This window comes from Heliangelus exortis, chromosome 15, assembly GCF_036169615.1.
Source record: "Heliangelus exortis chromosome 15, bHelExo1.hap1, whole genome shotgun sequence".
NCBI lineage: Eukaryota > Metazoa > Chordata > Aves > Apodiformes > Trochilidae > Heliangelus > Heliangelus exortis.
In genome coordinates this window covers 3222233-3243382 of record NC_092436.1, presented here as the reverse complement: position 1 = coordinate 3243382, position 21150 = coordinate 3222233, and the positions used below count along the sequence as shown (strand labels likewise).

General features: G+C 42.1%; 1 long non-coding RNA gene across 3 annotated transcripts; it reads right to left on the bottom strand.

The window, feature by feature from the left end:
• Positions 1-430: 430 nt before the first annotated feature.
• Positions 431-19591, bottom strand: LOC139802999 (uncharacterized). 3 transcript variants are annotated; one of them, XR_011728836.1, is made up of 5 exons: positions 19397-19591; positions 6761-7030; positions 5097-5253; positions 3741-3781; positions 431-2367 (listed from the first exon to the last, which is right to left on the bottom strand). It is a non-coding gene; the product is annotated as an uncharacterized lncRNA (long non-coding RNA). The 3 variants fall into 3 exon arrangements; XR_011728835.1 differs by lacking the exon at positions 19397-19591 and adding an exon at positions 14832-15671; XR_011728837.1 differs by lacking the exon at positions 6761-7030 and having other exon boundaries at positions 19397-19584.
• Between the last annotated feature and the right edge of the window lie 1559 nt (positions 19592-21150).

Here is a 21150-nt window from a genome sequence, read left to right as displayed (position 1 = left end):
CTGATGTGAAATCTAATACAACATAAATAAAATATTAATGACCTAGAAGAAAGCAGTAGTGATTTAAAGAGTTACTGAGCTGCCAACCAAGCTGCATCTTGGGGTGCATCCTGCAAACAGCAGGCAAACTCTGATTAAAGCTATAAAGGGTAATGGGGAACACTTCTGCCAACGTCCTCTGACCACCAAAACCACTCAGAAAAGTCTGTTTCAGTAGAGGGATTTCCTAAAAATGTTTTTCCTTTTCTCCAAACAGAAATGAAAGGAAGGCCCCTGTGTCACAAGCAGCAGGGCCAGATCAGCAGGCTGAGGGACATGGCTTAGAAGTGCACCAGGTAGATCACAGCACATATTGAGATCAGAAAATGCTGTCACAGCTCCTGACTCATGGTCTTGGGCTGCTTTTGCAAAAAAAAAACCAAAACAAACAAACAAACAAAAAAACCCTCAATACTCAAACGGTAGGAGAAAGGACATTGCTGAGGTGGGATGCCCAGAGCCAGGAAGCATGGCTGATTTTATCAGCATGGATGAAGACTGAGAGATTCAGGCTCAAATCCCTTTTTTATTCCAACACATTCAGCAGAGAGAGAAATGTTGCTTTAGTGGTGCACTTCCACCTTGAGAAGTTTTCTTCTGCCAAGCTATTTCACTGAAAAATTCCCAACTATCTCTAATTCTGAATTCTTACACTAAACTGTATTTGAAGTCACACACTTCCAAAATGTGCAAAGGTAACGAGCATTGAGGACAACCTGGAGCATGATGGAAAATACTCAGGGAAATCTGATTTTCAGAGGTTCAGATAATTCCAAAGCTGTTGATAAACTGTCAGAAAGAGTCAGCAGATGGGCAGAAATGACCCAAACAATTCCTGAGTTTGTGGAACCAACAGACCAACTTTACTGAAATAGGTGGCCTCAGTGGATTTACATTATTGGACATGGAGGCAGTTTTACCCCAAACCAGTACATTTCTTAATTATCAGTGCCTAAAAGAATGGGGCTTGAGTTCTCTCTGCTCACACCCTTTTCTCTTTGCATGGCTTCATGATCTGCATCCTGTGCTCCAGATCTTCTTACCGGTTACGTGTAAAGTATATTTAAAAAATAATACATTTTCTGAAGCCTGAAAATCCACATAGATCATAAAAATTTATCTTGCATGAATTGGAGGATAAGACTGAGTGGTCTGGGAATAACATAACTCTATCTTGACTACATACCCTAGAGAGAGCTGGAGATGAAAGACTCTCAGACAATACAAATTAGCAGTCATAATTTAAAAGCACCGTCTCCGGGGGATGAAAACGTCCCATGTAAGCCCTATAAATGCTGAATTACTGACACAGAACTTACAGCACTTCTTATTGAGTGCTCACACATCACAGAGCAGCACCATAAAGTTGCTGCTGGAAAAGGACATTATATTGGTGCCAATGGAAACCAAACCATAATCACTGGTGATTTTTGTCCTGTCATAAACTTGCTATTCAATATGAACTGGAGATAATTGACACACACAAAAAAAACCTCCAGAGCCACAGGGCAACAAATTCAGGGGCCTTTTTCTTTTTGCATGTGGAAATAAATCAACTGTGTGTTACGTGCATATGGAAAATTTGTAACAGAGCCTTTTGCACCTGATTGTCTATCTAAAATATTTTAAGGATGTCATTGTAGAAAGCTTACATAGGCAAAGAAATTATTAGGAATATTATATTGAGCCAATACACACAGAATAAAATAAGTTCACATTTCTACCAGTTGTTCAGTGAATAAGAGCTAATGTTTGGGCTAATCCACAGCTCTATCAGTTTATACTGCACTATCTCAAAAGCTGCATGAGGTGCTTATTGACTCACAGGGATGTGGGGAAATAGAGGAGAATGGTGTGGAAGTGCTCATTAAAGTGTTTAGCACATGCAGCTATTGTGCTTGTTTTCCTTCTATTGTCTCTTGGGCAAGCCAGGAGGCTGGGCTGTTCTTGGGGAGAGGATGTCTGAAGTCAACATCAAAAATATTTTCCTGGGAAGTGGATGCTGAGTTTATAAACAAAAGGCCTCTCAGTCAGAGGCCAAGTGTCCTCATTGCCTGGTTAATGGCATCTTTGCACCTTCTGTATTCCCCCTGCAGAGGACAAGCCTCCTGCCTTACCTGCCCTGGATGGAGATCTGCAGATGGCTTTGTTCTGCTCGTGATGCTGAATTTCTGTTCCTCTCCACCTTCTCCATAGACCTCCCCTGCTGGGACTCCAGGTTCTAGGCCAAAACTGGGTTTATTCAGAAATAATTGCTCCGCAATTCTCACGTCACCATAGAAGAAAAAGACAAAGCAACCCAGGATGTCTTATTCAGAGCACCTGTCTCTGTAACAAAAAGAAAGAAAAAAGGAATAAACAAAACCTGTCCAACTAAAACAAATACCCTTTTGTGGTTTCCTTCTGATGGGGTTCATGACCTCTAGCCTGACCATGCTCTAAAAAAGGGTCCTTATCTTCTGATGCCCTGCATTCTCCTATTGTCTTCTTTCTCCCTATGCTTGTTCACACTCTGCAGCAGTTCTTGCTCTGTCATCTCCTCTGCACCCTAACTACCCACCCAGGTTTGGGATCCTGACTCACTAATCCCACTGGGATCAGTCTCCTTGGTGCTGTTATCACGCCATCATGATGCATTAAATTTCCATCTCTATGATGTCAGATGTTACTTGGTTCTCATTAAGTGCTAGCAATATGATTTGTGAAAGCACTTGCAATTAGGTAAGGAATTATAAGCACATTTGTAATAATTCACTGAGGACATCAGCAGAGCATCAGGCTGCTCAGGAAAAAATTTCTTTTTTGAGGTGAGTCTCAACAGCACTGGAGAAGGTGAGGGCACTTAGAGATGGGTTCTTGGGAGGACTGTACTCCCAGCCTGACTCATCTTCCTCCAACTTTGTTGAACACTGAAGACAGCCAGCACTGGGAACAGCCCCTCACTGCTGACCCAAGGGACCATCCAGCCCATGGTATCTTTTTTTTTGGAGAAAGGCCCCTCAGGAGTGTGCATTCCTTAGCCAACATCTGCTGTACTGAGCATCGACAGCACCCACTGGAGAAATTACTGATAAAAATCCTGTGCATGGCAGCATGAGGGTACAATATTAACACTGGGAGAGAAACACTGCAAATATTCAGCTTTGAGCAGTGCCAGCAAGGCAAGAGCATATGGGAAGTGCAACAGGGAGTCTCAGTAGCATTTTCTATTTTTCTCAGCTGTTGTGTAGCATCATGCAAAACCAAGATCTTCCAGCAACACTACCAGAAGTCCCCAAAACCACATCTGGTCCCAAAGCCAAATCTGCACCTGGTTACAGGGTCTCCAGCACATCTTTGAGTGTACAAAGACCCAAGCTCTCTGAGTACAGCTCTGGAATATCCTAGTCTGGTTTAGCCCAGCTGTCTAGAGGCACCAGGGTTCTTAAGAAATTAAAGTTCATGCCCTTGCTTCTTGCCAGGCCCTCCCAGCAGCTGTACAGCAGCCTGACTGTTTTACTGGTGACTCTATTTGCCCTGGAGGTACCAGGGAGTTACTCCCAGTTTGCAGAGGAAAGCTGTGTTTACCTGGTGTTTGCTATCAGACAGCCACAGTGGGACAACATGCTGATGTTGGCCAATTTTCTGGCCAAGTAGAAGACTTCAGCCTCAGCTGGTTACCTCTTGTGTTGACTATCAAAAGACCAAGGAGAAGCTCTTACCTGTAAAGGCTCCACTTGAAGTCCCTCAGGGATGTGGGATGCTGTGGGATGCAGGCAGGCAGAGGTGGCCATGAGATGTCTGACCACCAGAGCCCACCCCAAAGAACAACTTCACCATCACTCCAAGCAAAGGCTTCCCCAGTCTATCCTCAGAAACCCCCAGTGACAGCATCTCCAGCCCCAGCCCCTGTCACTCAGCTGTCTGCTGCTACCCTCCCTCCCAATCAATCACTTTTTGTCTGTCTTCTCCAGTTTTGTTCTGCTCCTTTTTTTCTGTTCTCTCCCTGCCTGTTCTTTCTCTAATTCCTGACATTGATTTGTTTCTCTGCCAAATTTCAGTATCATCTGAGCTTTTCAGCATCTTTTGTTCCTCTTCATCCTTCTCTTCCTTTCTGCCGCCCAGACCCTCCTTGTATCTCTAGCCCAGACCAGGATGTGGAAGGCAATCAGCTCTGAAAGCCTTTCTAAATTGTATCTTCTTTCCTGGAAAGAATCCCAAAATCAAATAGTAAATATTTATTTTAATTAGTGAGAATCCACTGGCCTAGTATTAAAATCACTTTCTGCTGATGGGATGCACTGAACTGACTGCTGATGTGCTCAATCAGATTCTTTCGTTAATCCCAGCTGAGAAATAAAAGAAGTCCCACAACAGACTTGGCTGTGCACATGAACAGCACCCATCCTTCTGGCAGCAGATCTGGGGTTCAGGTGAAGCCAGGCTGCTTCTGCAACCTGTGTTTTTTCCAGACTTCTAACCTGGCAATAAAGGGATCTGCTGAGCCAAAATTTCTGCACTTCGGTCCTCAGCCAGGCCCTCTCATCCTCAGCAGCACTCCAGAGAGGCCAGAGAAGCAAAAATGCACTTTGAAATCAAATGAATTGGCAGTTAAGGTAACTTCTCACCTCACATAGGCCCTGTCTGAAGATACACCCCTGGGACTGATGAAAAGCCTTAACCCATCTCTGGGTCTCATGTCTATGGCAGGGTAAATTTCAGACTTTCTCAATGGCCAAAAATCAGCTATCACCCAGCCTGAAGCTTCTCTGACTCTCTAGGGGAGGACAACTCATTTGTTTTACCTTTGTAGGCATCTTCTCCTAGTACCATCAGTTCCATGTTTTCATGTTTTGCCTAAGAAGGTTTTTAGATTGTTTGGAAGGGGATTTTTTTTTTTTCCCCTAAAGATAGAAGTAATTTCTTCCACTGAGAATCCAGTTAACTCTTGTGAATATCAGCCCACTGCCTTCCCCCACTGCTGGACAAATACTCTGGTATAACCACCCTAGCAGGGTGTCTGACTTTCATCCTCACTGTGTAGAACATCCACTGGTGACCTCTGCCATGCCAAGTACCTGTGTCTCTGTGTCCTCCAAGCAGTGGGTAGCCTTCCAGGATTGATGCTGAGAGACCATTAATGCAAATTCCTGGTGCTCATCTGGAGGTATCCATCCAGCCCCTCCATGTCTCAATCTCCAATGGGATGTGGGAAGCAGCACTCATTGACTGGATCTGCTCCAAGGGGAGACACAACCTTGAGCTTGGGAAAGCAGATTGACCTACTGCAAGGTGCCATTTACTGCTGGAATTCCCCAGGGGAGATGACCCCTGGAAAATCCACCTTCATGCCTGGCATAGTCCAGATCCAGGGTGATAGCAGGGTGAGTGCTGTACAAGAGCCAATTCCCCTTGGGCAGCGGGGGCTCATCTGTTCCCTGCAACCACCTCTGAGATGAACCCAGCAAACGAGCTGGGTTGCTTTGTGACTGGAAGCTAAACCTGCACCCTGGCAAAAAACTCATCCAAATTATACCCCTCGGAACAGCTTTTCCAGACAGTGTTTGCAATACACCCACTTGTAAAACAGGGGATGCTGCCCTGGGTGGGACTGCTGCAAGCCCACATGGTGCTCCAGCAAACCTGCTCAAAGGTAGAAAAGTTTCTAACCTTTGCTGGAAGCAGACTTAAGCAAAAACCATTTTTTTTCTTCCTGGGTTTCATTTAAATGATAAGCTCCATATTTCCTGATTCAAGGTTAATATTTCTCCTTGTTTGAGAAGAGAAGCCTGGATGTGAGGTGCCAGTCAACCCTGTCAGCCCTTGCTGACTGACACATCCCTATGGATTGAGGCAGGCTTCCACTGAAGTGCTGCTCCCACACCATAGCAGAAAGATCTTGTTTGCTGTTCAGAAATTACATCTGACTAGAGAAGGAGAGTGAGGGTCTTTAGTAGAATAATTATTTTAAAATCTATGCAGGTTTGTCACAATGGGCTGTTTAAAAATCAATACAATGGTCCCAAGTAGCCAAATTTCTATTAAAAATTAAAACCTTAAAGCAAACCCCAATAATGTCATATCAGAATCACAGAATGCTTTGAGTTGGAAAGGACCTTAAATGTCATATATTTCCAAACCACTAACATGGACAGGAACACCTCTCACCAGACCAGGTTGCTCCAAGCCACATCCATCCTGGCCTTGAACACTTCTAGGGATGGAGCAGCCACAGCTTCTCTGGGCAGCCTGTCCCATACACGTGCTGGGGAAACCTAACAGCCAGCAAGTGCATCAATAATTATACATTCAACAGCCACCACTTGTACAACTCAGACACCAACAGAAAAAAGATCATAGCCACTCTGCTACATGAGGATTTCCAAGGGCAGTGGTTGCAGCTCACCCTTCTCTCAGAGCCAGCAACTGTCAAGCTGAAACCTCTGTGTCTGACAAGCCACTTCATAAAGGTCAGCCACTTAGTGAGGAAGCCATGGGCATTACTGGCAGAGAGAGAGAACAACAAGCAGTTCTGGGAATTGGTGGTCCCTGCACTGCACAGCCCACAGCAGCTCTCAGCAATGGCTCCTGGTTTTAGTTTACCCCGTGTTCCCTGTGAAGAGAATCAGAATAAATCAGGGAGTCAGGATGGGAAGTCATCCATCCACATTTCTCCAGCATAATATCAGATCAGAACCCTCTGAGGATTTCTAAGAGAAGGTTCAGATCAGAATTCACTCACCCCATGGGCCACAGCAAACACCCTGGAAACTGGAACACTCTTGCAGGGGTGGCCCTTTCCATGTTGATGTCTCTGATGGCTGATCTCAATCACTTTCTTGTCCATTGTTTATAGGCAAGAGAGCACCCTTTTCATTTCCTATGAGCCAGAGGAAATCCTTGTAGGAGCACTTGCTGAGATGACATTCCCCAGGATGCCACACACGGCTCCACAGGGATGGTGCCAAGTGTCACCTTGCAGCTGTGGTGGCTCCTCATGCCTCTGACAGACCTGTGAAAACCTGCATCACTCCATGAATTATCTTTTTCCTGATAAACATATTTTATATGTAAAATTATATATTCTACATGTATATATATACACACATATGTACATATACACAATTATACATGTCTATGTATACACATATGTATATATACACACATTACACAAAAATACAGATATATGGTGTAAAATAAATTACAGTATTGGACCTGAGGCTGTGTTACTGATTACCTGGCACAATAAAAGAAGACTGTAATTTATTTTTTCCTACAGGAGACAGGTATTTAACAAAATTACAATTTAAACATTACTTATATTTTCCCAAAACCTCTTACAGCAGAAATAAATTAGGGCTCATCCATCATGAGCAAACGCTGCCATTCCAGTATCCTCTGGAGCAATGGCAAAGTTTCATACAAGACTAGGCAATTTCCCAGGATTTCACCAAGCACCTGGAGCTGATCCTATCTCGGGTACCTTTGACCACACTTGGCTGCCTGGTTAATGCACCCTGCCTGCACGAGCTGCCCAGATGAAGTCAGCACAACATTAAGGTAGTCTGTAACTTTCTGATTCAGATAATACAAGTCAGATCCCCAGGGCTTGTCTCCACTGAGAAATCAGTGCAAAACATTCAGGATGTCAGTTGGCAGTGCCACAAGTATTTGCATGAAGTCCTCCTGTTCCTCACTAAAGTGAATTTCTCCCAGTTCAGCCTAACCTGGTTCCCAAACTGAATAGAGATCAATTTCAGAGAGCAGTAAAGGTGGAAATTAGTGCAAGAACCCTCAGCTAAGCAGTGTTTTCTCTGCCTGCTCTTGCAAGCATTTTGGATGGTCTTTGGACATATTTCCATTTGAGGATAGCAGAGTCATCTTCCTTCACTTCCTACCCACTAACTTATTTTAAGTAATGAATCACACATTTCACTTTTTTTCCTCTTTTTCCTTTATGAAGCTGAAAATGCAGATCAAGCTTTTGTAGTCTTTGAAGCTCCAGACTTCTGCACCATCAGCAGCAAATCATCTCTGCTGCCATTAAACATTATTTTATCGTTGCTAAGTGTCATTTGTCAGAGAGGAATGACACTTCTGTGGTTTCCTAAAATATTCCCCATGGTGATAGACCTTGGTTCATGTCTAATTAGCAATCTCACTGTGATATTTAGAAATAAGGGAAATATTCCACTTTGAAATTTCAGGATTAACTGGAGGTCACATTGAGGAAGTCTGTGAGGCTCCTGAACCATGAAGAATGTGAAAAGAGCGTGCGCAGCGTTGGGGTTTGGTTTTGGTTTTTGGTTTGTTTTTTTTTTTTTTGCGTTGTTTTGGGTTTTTTTGGTTTTGTTGTTTTTTTGTCAGGGAAAGATTATTTTCGACACTTTTGTAACAGAACATGAAACCTGGGGAATTATTTTGGTGTGAAAAATGACAGGGAAAAGCAAAGCAGCAAACAGAACTGCCCCAGAGCTGATGGCATGTCACCAGTGCAGCCTGTGCGATGTCCTTCAGCTGACAGAGGTTTCATTACCAGCCACGCAGCTACATTTGCTCCAAAGTACCTAACACATGCCAGGCTGACAGCAATTTCGTTGCTTTATTGGGCCTGTTAGAGCAGGGAATCAATTAGCAGTCAGGAGATTGAAGTTGTACAAAACTATGTGGACAAACTCCCCAGGGTGCCTCTCAGCCCACTGCAGAGGACTGAGCAGCTTCGTCACCCCCAAGCTGCAGGGGTTTTAAGTAAGGAATCAATGACAAAGATGAACAAGGACAATTGCCCAAAATGTGTGAGAAGTTGCTCTGTCACACAGATGGAGCCATTAAATCTGGTCCATCTCACCAAGGAGGGATTTGCTGTGGAGCAGCTCAACCCTCACCCAGCTGCCAGGAGGCACATTGCCCTCCCCCCCCCCCAACCTCACAAAGTTCTTCCTTGGTGTAAAAAACCTTTCTGGATTTGGGGCAACAGAGTTTTCTGGGTCAATCCTGTCAGCAAAGTGCCTTTCACAGCCAACAAGTTAATTTCCAGCATAAAAGCAAAAGAATATAAAAAATCAAGAGGAAACAGAAGGTAAAAAAATCCAGGAACATAATTGCCCACTCGGCCAAACTGAAAGCAGCAGATTGCTTTGCCAGCTCCTTCTGACTCAATGCAAGTAGCTAAGGATTTTCTATTGTAGATGGTAAAAGAATAAATACCAACCCACTTGTGAAATTTAGTGAAAATCATAAACTGGCTGATACTCACAGCAACATCCCTGGCAGATGAAGGTATCCTAAAGGACCCACAGAAGCAACACTTTAATACAGCTTTAGAGGGAATGCTTTAAAAAGCTTTATCAGCATAAAACAGATTTTGAAATTCATGAAAATTAATAATTGGCACAGCAAAGCCAAAACCATTTAAGTGGATTGACTTAACCCTGCTGGACAGTATTTTTCACTAACAATAATGGTTAATCTGCCAGCTGAGAGAGCAAAATTCTCTTCTATTGTCAAATGTGATGAAAAAAGGAGGAAAATTCTCCAGCTGATATGGACTTCATGGAAATAAATGGTATATGGCAAGTTCTATAGAACAAGGCCTGTTCTTCAATATAAAATCAATATAAAATCCAAACTCATTTGGGGAAACCAAGAGCAATTTCTTTGTGACTGAACTAAGTGTTGGGTTTGGTCTGTCCTCAGCCTCTCTCCTGTGAGTAGGTGTTTCTTTGGACCAGGCCCTGTGGGAGAGGCATGAATTTCTCATCAAAGTCCTTTACTCTGAAATATTTGCACTGTTTTCAGAACCATTAAGTGGTTGGCTACAACATATATTTTAGCATGCAAGCAGCAGAGCCTGAGGCTTGGCTTTTCCTCCAGGACGATGTAGCAGGGAATCCTTGCAGGTGTTAGGGCAGCAGAGGCCTCAATTTGCTCAATTAAATGGATGAATGAAACAATCACTTATGTATGGAGAAATGTCACAAGGCATTGGGCAGTTTCATTTCTAGCCTGACATTTGCTGAGCTTCCTATCTTACCCTGCCATTTTGCAAAGAGTATCCAAACCACACCTAGCAGGGTAGATTAATTTAGAGGAGATTTCCTCTCTTGGGATAATTTTGTGCCTACTAAAACCTTCTTTAATAAACCTGTGAACCCCAAGAAACATGTTGTCCCCCTGACACCATCTTCTACAGCCTCCAGCACAGAACGGATGATGCAAATTTTTCATAGAAATATTCCTTATTTTCCATCATGAACTTTATGGGGCAAAGAACGATTTTTTTTTCCCTCTTTTTGTGTGCTGTTCCTGTTACAGCAAGGCCCAGATTTGCATTAAGCAGCATTTAATAGGACCTATAGCATAATTCAGTACAATGAGCAGTAAGAAACTGAGTGGTAAAGGATGTCATTGAGTGCATACTATCCCTCTGGTTCTCTGGCATTAGCTTTTTATTGACCAGGCTTGTCAACACAGCTTCTCACTGATCTAAAGGCTTATCTCTATTGTTCTGCCTGTCTGGGTGGCCATTGATGCTTTTCTGCTGCAGCTCCTCTCTCCCAGTCCTTCCCCCTCCTCAGCCTGATCCAGAGAGTTGGGGACTATGCTCCTATTACTCCCTCTCCTTTAAAAAAAAATATAAATTCCTTTGTTGCTTCACTTTCCACCTTTGTATGCAATCAAGAGGACAGTCCAGTGCTTCTGAAGGCCAACACATGACACCCGATGGCAGAGGCAGGTTGTCCCCAAAACCAGAGGTGATCCTCACAACACCCCTTCTGCTTTCTCCTCTGTTTAAGAAACTAAACCCAAATACTTCTCAGAGCAAATCATTGACAACCCTTCCTCAGACCTTGTTAGCACCTCCTCAGGCTCTATGTGCAATTCTCTTCCAGACCAGAACACAAAATGAGAAGGCAGCTTTGCTCTGACCTACACCTTCCCTAATGCCTTTGACAAGCCCTGGCTTCCACCAGACCTGACAACAAAGGGGCTGAGGACTTTCACATCCCCAGACTGGCATCTCAGGTTTTCCCTTGCATTGCTCAAAGTCCTCTTCCCATCTGTCTCACATCCTGCTGCTTCCACCTTCAGTCCTTGCATTTCCAAACAGGCAGCAGAGCTAACAGGAGCTAATAATTCCTATTCATCATCTGCCACCTCTGTTCCTCAGTCTGGCTCCCCAGGCTCTCAAATTTATAGCACTTACCAGGCAGAGAAGTCAGTGGGATCCAATCACTCAGCAAAATCTGCTGTTCCCTGTTTGGTTCCCAGCAAGGGCTGTTCAGTCCCAGCCTCATCCCCCTTTATTTGTACCACGGTGCTCATCAGAGCAAATGAAGAGCATAATAAATTAATTGGTATCTGAACTTGAGAGTTCCACACGCATCATTAGAAATAATCAAATTAGCTACACTGAACGTGTAAATATCTTTTGACTACATCTTCTCACTTTGTGCACAGCAGCAGCCAGAAGCCCCAGCTTGCCCCAGAATCTCATCACTAAGGTCACAAGAGCTGCAAGCAAATAAAAGGTGGGAAGAGAGAGAAAAACAGGGGAAGACAGGCAAAACTTCTCAGGGTTTTGATATTATACCAGGTGTTCACTTAAATAACACTCATATGAGTGTGATTTTTTTAGCAGAACCTTGTAAAACTAGAATTAAAAAAAAAAAAAAAAAAAAAGGAAAACCTGGTATCCACCAGCCCAATCCCACTTCTGCTTTCTTTTCGAGGATGATTGTACCTCAGGCATTCGCTTATTTGTCTTTCATTATTTTTTCTGGAACCCCACTGCTTTAGCTCTACCCCTCTTATTATTATTTTTTTTCACAGCACAAATCATTTAGATGCCTCTGAAACAAAGCAGCTATTTCTCCCTGCACAGCCAAGCTCTGTACCTTCTGTTGAAGATAATTCATGCACCGCCTGTTCTCAGGGGGAATGTAAAGGAAGAGCAGGCTGGGGTGTGTTTAATAAAAATATACTGTTTAGTGACTAAAGAATTGTTCAACAGATGCTCTGTCCTTAGCTATGTTTAAATTATTCCCCAAGCAAACAATACAAACTGCACACTTCATCTTGCCCAACAGAAAAATAAACAGAACATGCAAAATATATGGTTCTGGTATAAGATCCACTGGCTACAACAAATTAAATGTCAAAATCTGTTTATCTTATGAATTTTCAGGACTAACAGTGAGTCTCCTATTTCAACTTAAATAATGTTGTCAGTGACACACCTTTTGATGGATTGCATAAACAAAGCCAGATACAGAGATTAAAAAAAAAACAGGAGCTGGGTTTTTTTCCTATTTATCTTAGTTTACCAAAAAGGCATGTGAATATTGTGAGCAGCTCTGCACTCCCTAAAACTTTTAAGGTTTTGTGGTTCTTTATAGAGGAAAGAAAACTCACAACCTGAAATGGAAAAGTGCTGCTTTGGTGCTTTCAGGTCTTTCCTACCACATCCCCTCTGAATCCTGCACACCCCAGGCTAAACCTCTTTTGCATGCACTTAGTAGAAACCTCTCCCACTAATGAAATTATTTGCTCACAAGATGTAAGTGGCCTAAGCCTGGCAAAGACCTCTCAGCTCTCTGTAGCCACCTTATGTTAATTCACCAACAAATTATACCAGTTTTTTCACAAGATTTAAAAGGCAGAGGGAGGAAAGGTCAGTTTAGCAACATCTTGGCACTGCTGCCAGGAGCTTCCCAGCATTTCCAGTGCAGAAGCTGGGCTGTTCTCTTGCTTTCATGGAGCTCAAAATCAAAGCAACATACAATGCAGTTCTCCAATACCCAAGAGCCTTATTCACCTGATGCCAGAAGATCCTGCTGATTGCCACGTGTCTGGAGCCCACCCAGGACAAAACCCATAAATTTTTGTATTGAGGCTATTGTAACAGGGCCAGAAACAAGTTCCTGCTGTGCTTTCACTCCTGTAAGACTTAAAATTGTCAGCAGCAAGAAGTGGAGCAGCAGATAGGAGGTTTTTTCCCATATATGTGTGTAATTCACATTCCATACCAGGGCTTTAGCTGGGGGAGTTTGGATATTGACTTTTTTGGATCTCTCCCACCATGTCACTTCCCATCAAATGTATTGAAAAGAGAAGTGGAACAAAAGAATAAAACCTCAGGGAGCTAATGGGTCTGATTCATGGTGGTGTTTCTCTAGATTTAGGTAATTCCTCTCAAAACTCTGCTTCAGAAATGCAGGGGAAATAAAAAAAAACAAAAACTGAATTCAGAGAGGGGCAGCAGGAGCAGAGCAAATCCAGTGAATAGTGATGCAGGAAACCCCCTTGAGGGAGAGGAAGGATGCGGGTGGGAAGGAAAGAAAGGAGATGGCCTCATTCTTCAGTTACCAAATCAATGAAGGGGGTAAATCCATAACCCTTTGGTTGCTGCTCATCTCTGCTGTTCCTGTGGGAGGAGCCAAGCTGTGGGCACTGCAGGGCTGCTGGGCTTTTGGCAAGGGGCACAGGGAGGGAATGGGGGATGAGTTGGCTGTAGGGGAGAAAAGATGCCCTCAAGGAGGGCTCAGAAGTGCAGAACTGGGATGTTTCTCTGGCTCCTGGTGTGTACAAATTAGTGTGGTGAGAGTGGACCAGTAACAGATGCTGCAGTATACGGACCTTTAGGTTAAACAAGCTTTTGCTGAAGGTAAAAATGCATCTTTAGACAGAAAAAAAGGGGCAGGAGGGCCAGCACTGACTGCTCCCCGACAAAGAAAAGCAACTTTCTTATCACAGTAAGAGAGGAAAAGAATTATCATATTCAAGGATCCCAGCCCATACCTGCGGGTATTTCCAAAGGAGCTGAAGAAATCTGGTCCAATTTCTCTGCACAGTCAGGGATCTCTTGTCCTGACTTTGCAGCAGGGATGAAGCAATTGTGCACAGAGATTTTTTTTTTTTTTCTCTTTCTCCAAACATCCTTGACAAATGACATCTCTGCTGTATACAGAGCCACAAACTGACACTTCCAGGTACAACCTGCCCAAGTGGCCACTCTCCAGAGGAACATCAGGTCAAGGGGGGTATTAGAGAGAAAAACAAAGCTGGCAGGATCCTGGCTAGCATCTCTTGAGCTTTTATGATAAATGTGTGTAAAAAGCGTTAGAGAAACACTCTGTCCAACTCTGCACACAGTCTACCTGAAGCAGGAGGTGGGAGGAATCTGCTTTCCACTGATCTGCAACAGCAAATTGACTGCATCTGCCAAACCCTGCTTGGGAAGTAGGAGTCAAGGACACAGGATCCTTGAGGTCCCTTCCCTTGATCTGTGAGGTGCCTTCCAACCTGGTATCCTATGACTGATTCTATTAAGAAAACATACATATGTAGGGGTCACTAGGATTCGTGAGCTGGAAAATGCTTGGAAAATACACTGAATAGAAATACAGATGAGGAGAAGAAACACATTGTAAAAAAGCCTCTTTGAGTTCAAATATTCCTATGGTATTTTTGCTTGTGAAAGAGACTCAGAAAGTCATTATTCAGCAAATATTGGTATCTTTTCTTCTGCAAGATGGTGCTGCAAACAGGATTATATTGAATGTCAAAATGTAGATCAATTTGTAAATTGGTGCACATTGCAAATCAAACTGTGCAGTGCCCGCAAAAGAAATACCGATAACTTGGTATTGCGTAACTGAACCCTCATTATCATAGTGACTCACTTATTATTTTTACTGCCTGGCTTCTTCTAGTGCCAGACCCACAGTTATCTCTATATAAGAGGTTTAGATTCCCCTTCTTGTAAATCAAACTCAGATGAAAGAAAAAATTGCAAGCTACACTTTGCTGACCTTTCACTCTTGCCTCCATGTTAAGTTTGTCCCAGCCAAATCCCTGCTCGTCCTTTTGGGCAAACAGTTAAAACTCCTTACACCAAAATTATGTGATGATTTTGCAGACCCCTAATTTTTTCCACAGTTCCATCGGAGATGGAAACAGCAACAGAAGGATTATCTGAACAGTGACCCCAAAATATAAGAAACTTGCAACCTCTGCACAAATAGATTATGAACTGGAAAAGAGCTCAGTTACTTGGCTAACAGAAACATTTACCCAGCTCTAGGGAAAATACTCAACCACAGATTTTTATCTAACAACTTATCTGGTGACAGTTTAATATGGAATTTGAACTCAAACAGTAACAACTTCAACAAGATTTTCCTACAAATAAACATTGAAAACTGCACTGCCTTCTGGCCAATGGATGTTTTCATTGTTTAGGGTATAATATTCTCTTAGCATATGGGAGATTACTCATATTTTATGCATTTACAGACATAGATGCAAACACACACACAGGTACTGCCTGTACTGCTGAGATGGTGCAAAGAAAAAAAAATGCTGAGATTTTCACATCCTGGGAGAGGTTTTACCCAGCTCCCAGATGTCACATGGCAGTTAAAATGGAACTACACTCATGTTTTTATTCAAATAACTACTCTAAAATTACAAAAGATAAGTACTACCTTTCAGCATGAATAAACTTGAATAGATACTAAAAATAATTCTGCATTAACTCCTGAAGTTACTGCCTTCTGGAAGGTGTAAATGGAGAGAGCTTGCTATTAGGTGTTTTACCTAATATGGTGTTTTACCCTATGCCAAAAAATGCAATAGAATGAAAATTGGGTATTCAAGAAGTCTATCTGCAGCAGTTTGAGGGTTGATTTTGCAAGCTGCTATAGAACAAAACAAAACAAAACAAAACAAAAAACAACCCAACACCAAAAAAACAAAACCAAAAAACCCCAAACATAACTCAAGTTTTTTTAGCTAAGCCCAAGATCTGTGACTCAATTCACTTTTTCACTCTGAATAGCACAATTTTATGGGATGGACAAAGAGGTTTGAAACACAGTTGAAGGATTAGGGGAGGATTTTCTGCCCTTGCTTACAATAGTTTGTACTTGGGAGTGTGAACAGCCTTGGTGAAAGCAGTGAACTTGACCACAGAGTAAGGAACAACGTGAGGAAGACAAGCAGTGTCTGACCCAGAGCTGATAATCACATTCCAGTGCTAGATTGTGGTTTGAGCTATAGCCCAGTGTGTTTGAGGAACTATTTGCTTGAGCATCTTGGGGTCAAGATGACCCTGGATGGTGCTAGGGAGGAGCTCTGCTTCTACTCCACACTCTTCTCCTCTTACACCCTCTTTCACCCATCTGAGCTGACCCTGGGAAGCCAGTGGGACCAAGAGGGACCTGATTCTTGTCTCTCTATCACGGTGCCACAGCTACCTCCTGGTCAAGGAGCTCCCTGTTATTCCTTGGTGAGAACAGCACAAGATGTCACCATTTGGTTCTGCTGCCATGGAAGACACTGAGGCTCCTGCAGGCTCAGAGAGGAGTTATTTATCACATGTCATTTAGGTCCTGTAAATAAAGTTCTCTCACCAGACTGAGGCAAGGGGCAGAAGTAGACTGCAGTAAGAAGAAAAATGCAGCAGTGGTTCAGCAAGTGTTTGGGGGTTTCTTGAGGAAGGGCAGCAATGGGTTGTGTTTCTTTCTCACAACTTGGAAGACAATTTTCATCCTCGAGTCAGGCATTGTTTTCAGGAAGCACAGCTGCTGTGATTCACCAGGAGAATACTTGAAACTGTGAACAATAAAATATTTACTAATCCGAGTACAGCAGATTACAGCCTTTTACTTCTAGAAGATACAGTGCAGGCAGCTTCTTTCTACATGCAAGGATGAGTTCTGTAAATCCAAGCACCAGTACCAGTAGCTTTACCAGTAGACAAAGTATAACACAAAATGAATTTGCAAGTACTGAGTAAGGAGCTTGAGAATTATTGCAAAAGGTGACTTCTGATCATTTAAAATATTATTCCTGTGTAGCTGGTGGAAACAGTTACATGTGGGGTCTTCTGCTGACTTGTTCTCATCCCATTTGCTGTTAGTTCCCAACTCAACAAGCATCATTGGTAGGACAGAATGTGCCAGTTTTTCAGTACTGAGATCTATTCTGTACCTAACTTTAGGATTTCCTTGCTGTAAATTTGCCCTACCCTGATGAGTTCAGCCCCCTGGAAGTGTAAGTGCCTGCCTCATTTGGACATCAACCACCACACACTGAGAGGGGGAGGATCTTTAAAAGCCCACAGCTTAACCTTCTCTCCCTGACACACATCAGAAATTTTCCCTTGACTCCAGAGGGAGCAGAGTCAGCCCAGCACAAGCTGCCTTTTACAGCAAATCACTCACTTGCAAATCATTCTTAGCAGTGAGTATTTATACCACAAACAGCTCTTCTTTTACCAATAAACACTTTTCAAAGCCAAGGATTTCCTATGTAACAAATTGGAACTCAACAAGCAGATTTTAGGCTTTTGTTGAAGAGCCAAAAAATACAAATGTACAGTAACAACCTTTATCTCTGGGAGCAGTCACTTGCCTACATTTTCCTTCTCTACTTCTATGCATTAATGGAGCTGCATGATTTTGCATAATATAGTCCAGATAATTACCAAATGTCCCATATGTTGCAGGTCATTCCCTATTGGTTTCTCTTTCCCCATGAGCAGGCAACCTATCAAGCTGTGATGCACAGAATTTATTGGGTAGAGAAAAAGAGTTCCTCTTCAATAATAAAAAAGGAAAGGGAAAACAAACAAGGGGGGAAAAAAAAAAAGAGAGAGAGAGAGAGAGAGAGAGAGAGAAATGCTTTGAACTACCAAAGCAAAACATTTTAGTTAAGCTGATTTAAAAAAAAAAAATGCAGTCCAGGAAAGTACCAGACTCTCTCATGAGATGGCAAAGTTTCCCCAGCTTTGAATCTGAGGAGTGGATGCAGAGACAAGAAATTATACAGCCAGCTGCTGTAGGAGACGAGGAGGTATTTACATGAGCAGAGATAAGCAGCCTGGCAAAGTGATCCAAAAGGAAACCACTACAGACCCATTCTGAGGTAGAGAATTCCTGAGGCTCCAAGAGTCTGGTGTTTGGGGGAAGGTAATGAGAGCACTTGGTGAGCAAAGTAGGTCACGGCTCAGCAGGAGAGGCGTGTTGTCACATCAAACTACGAAGAAGCAAAGCTTCCAAGAGGGTTTCTTGTTTCCCTGAGGTTATTTAGCCAAGTATAATTCGTATTTCAAGGAAAACAAGATGGTGTTAATTTATGGGTCACCCATAAACATTGTTCTTGAAAGGGCTCTGTGGAAGAGAGAAGTGAAGGCACCATCTCTCACTACAAAAGATGGTGATTTGGGTAAGTTCAATTGTCTGAACAATATTCTGCAAATGAGTGTAAAAAATTCTGACAGAGAACAAAGTGTGAGTCACCCAGGATTATTCAATAAGAAACAGCAAGTCAATTTTCACAGGATTTGGGTAATGTGGATATATCCTGACGTGAAGCTTATCTGCAGCAGCAGCCATGATGGAGACAAGACCCACACAGCAATAAAAATACCCCGGCATTTCAAGAGTTAGAAATGGAAAATTTCAGGTGACAAAAACCAAACCAAAACAGAACTCAGTCACGTATTTCTGAGAGCTCACATAAACTCTGCAAAGTGAGCCCAGAAGCTGTCCAAAGAGGTCTGAGGAACATGGTGGTTTGCCTGCTATCTCATCAGGAAGAAATGATAGGCATGATTGAGGCTAGATTTTGACACTTGAGAGTACATAGAGTAGGTGTAGAAAAGATTACAGTTATGCACACAGATGGAAGCACATCACCGGAGAACAGGAGTATGACAGTATTAAGACAGATAAAGTAATTTATTTTATAGGAAACGATTATACAGTTGAGAATCATGGGGCTTTTTTTTTTTTTTTTCATCAGAGTGAAAAGGAGAGAGTATCTGAATCTCTTCCACACGATCCTCAAGATATGTGTCAGATGCTTCTGGTGGTGTCAGAGGGAAAGAAAATGGTTAAAAGAAATGGTGGGCGACCATTTGGATTTCTACCTGATTGACATTGTGCAAGTCAGGGAATTGGCCCAACATCAATGAGCATCTAATTAATTTTGGCAGCAAATACTGCCAACACTGCAGGAAAACAGTCATGTAACAGATTCAGAATCAACAATATTGTCCTATATTTAAAGAGCCACCACTGAAATGAATAATAATTTTACTAATTCCCTGTCCCAAACTTCCCTCTGTAGAAGCTGGAACAACTTCTAAGTTTGGAATGGGTTTTTTCCCAATGTTTCTCAGGGTTCATTTAATCTAGCAACCAAACATTAAAATCCTTGAAATGCTGGGAGTTACCAGATCTCTTTTGGGAGAACTTCCTCCCAAATCTGAGAAAATACTGTCTCTAGCTCTGAACTGCAGGATTTTGTGTTGCTTTGCAGCAGTGACACCATACACAGACCAGAAGATATTCAGTATCAGGGTACTCACACTTCTGTCTTGTGCACCAAGTAAAGGCTTGCCCAAAGCAAGGCTGATTTCAGTTTGCTGACATCAGAACGTTTTGTAATCCAGCATACTGAGGTCAAATCCTCTCTCACAGTCAACCTAGGAGTTTCATGTAAAGTAAAAGTTCAAATCTGAAATTCTGTTAGAAAAGGATGGAAGAAAAAACATCTTTAGCAGTTTGAGGTAGCTCAGAAATATTTGAGAAATTAATTGGATTAGAATTAATTGGCAATACTGCTTAGGCACCAGGTAAGCAAATATTTCTTTTATAAAGCAAGAGCTCAAATGTATGTTAAAAGTGGAGGACAGAACACTTGTAAGAAATATATGGAGTTTTTTCCTGATAACTTCCATAATGTTATCTTTAAAACACACACAGACAGCACAAAGGTACCAGAGCCTTTCAGAGTATTTTTATATTCTTCCTTCACACATTAGAGATAAGGATATTAAGAGCTGAACAAATCAACTGAAGTTTAAGTGCCCAAATTCTCTTAGTTTCAGTAGTCTGCATTTTTTCTGAGAATCTAAGTCCAGAGACACCAGATGGTCGTTTTTCTCAGATATTTAGGCACCTACACATGCAAATAGGTGCCCAGTGGTATTTTCAAGCATGTCCAAACACTTAACTCTCTAAATTACTATTAAAAACATTTGGGCAGTGTTTTCATCCTATGAGATTTTTTTTCTAAAATACTGCTATGAAAATGTGTCAGTAACTGAGAAGATGTGCACCTCCAGGCTACTGAGTGGGTACCACATCCATCTGTGGTTCAATATTACACAGGGCAAGGACAATGACAGCAGATCTAGAAATAAACAGGCAAATAAAGAGTTAAAAACTGCAGTTAGAGCTAGATAGAAAGTAGAGCAAAATGTATGGAAACCATGCACTTGCCAATGGCTGTGCACACAACTCATCTCCCAAGGTTCGACAGGCAAAGATCTCCAGTCCCTTCTGTTCTCCAGGATTCCCCAAGAAAATTGAATGAGGACACAAAAATACACTTGGGAAGGTTGATTTTAAGAAATTCAGCTTAACTTCACCCTCTAAACATTCAACAAAGAATCTGCAATCACAAAAAGAGAAGACTGAGGCAGCTCAGGGTAAAGACCAGAAATACAAATGCTAAGCAAAAATACCAAGATTTATCCCCCCTCTTTCTAAGAACATGGGTTTTGTATACTTGAACAGCAGAGCTCTCTGTTAAACCAAACAACTAGTGCTGGGTTTTATTAAGAAGGAATAAGGTGTTGCTTTGGCTCTTTAGAATATGTGTTAAGAAAAATATATGATAGGTTTTAGTCCAAGAGATTTTTTTACCTTTTGTTTTTTTGTTTTTTTTTTTAGGTTCCTGACACTTCAGCAAATTAGTTTATAGAAAATTACAAAGAAAGGGTGTCTTGGGAAACAATTAAAGAATCTTAAAATGCAACAAAAAGCTACAGGGAAAAATTTCTTAGCTATAATTCATAGTTTTGTCTCAAAGGAAGCCAAAAGAATTTGATGACTTTGATTTTATAAGAATAAGATTAACTCCACTAGTGATTTTGCTTAAGTATAAATATAGATGCCACAAGAGATAAAACCCCAGCATTTTAAAAGGGGCTGTCCATTCCATATTTGTCAAAATTGCCCTACTGTAATGCAGTTCAAAAGTTCAGTTCAAGTGATTTTAGGGCAGACAATCTGTTATAATTAATGAGCATTCATAATTAATGGCTAGCTTGTTGTA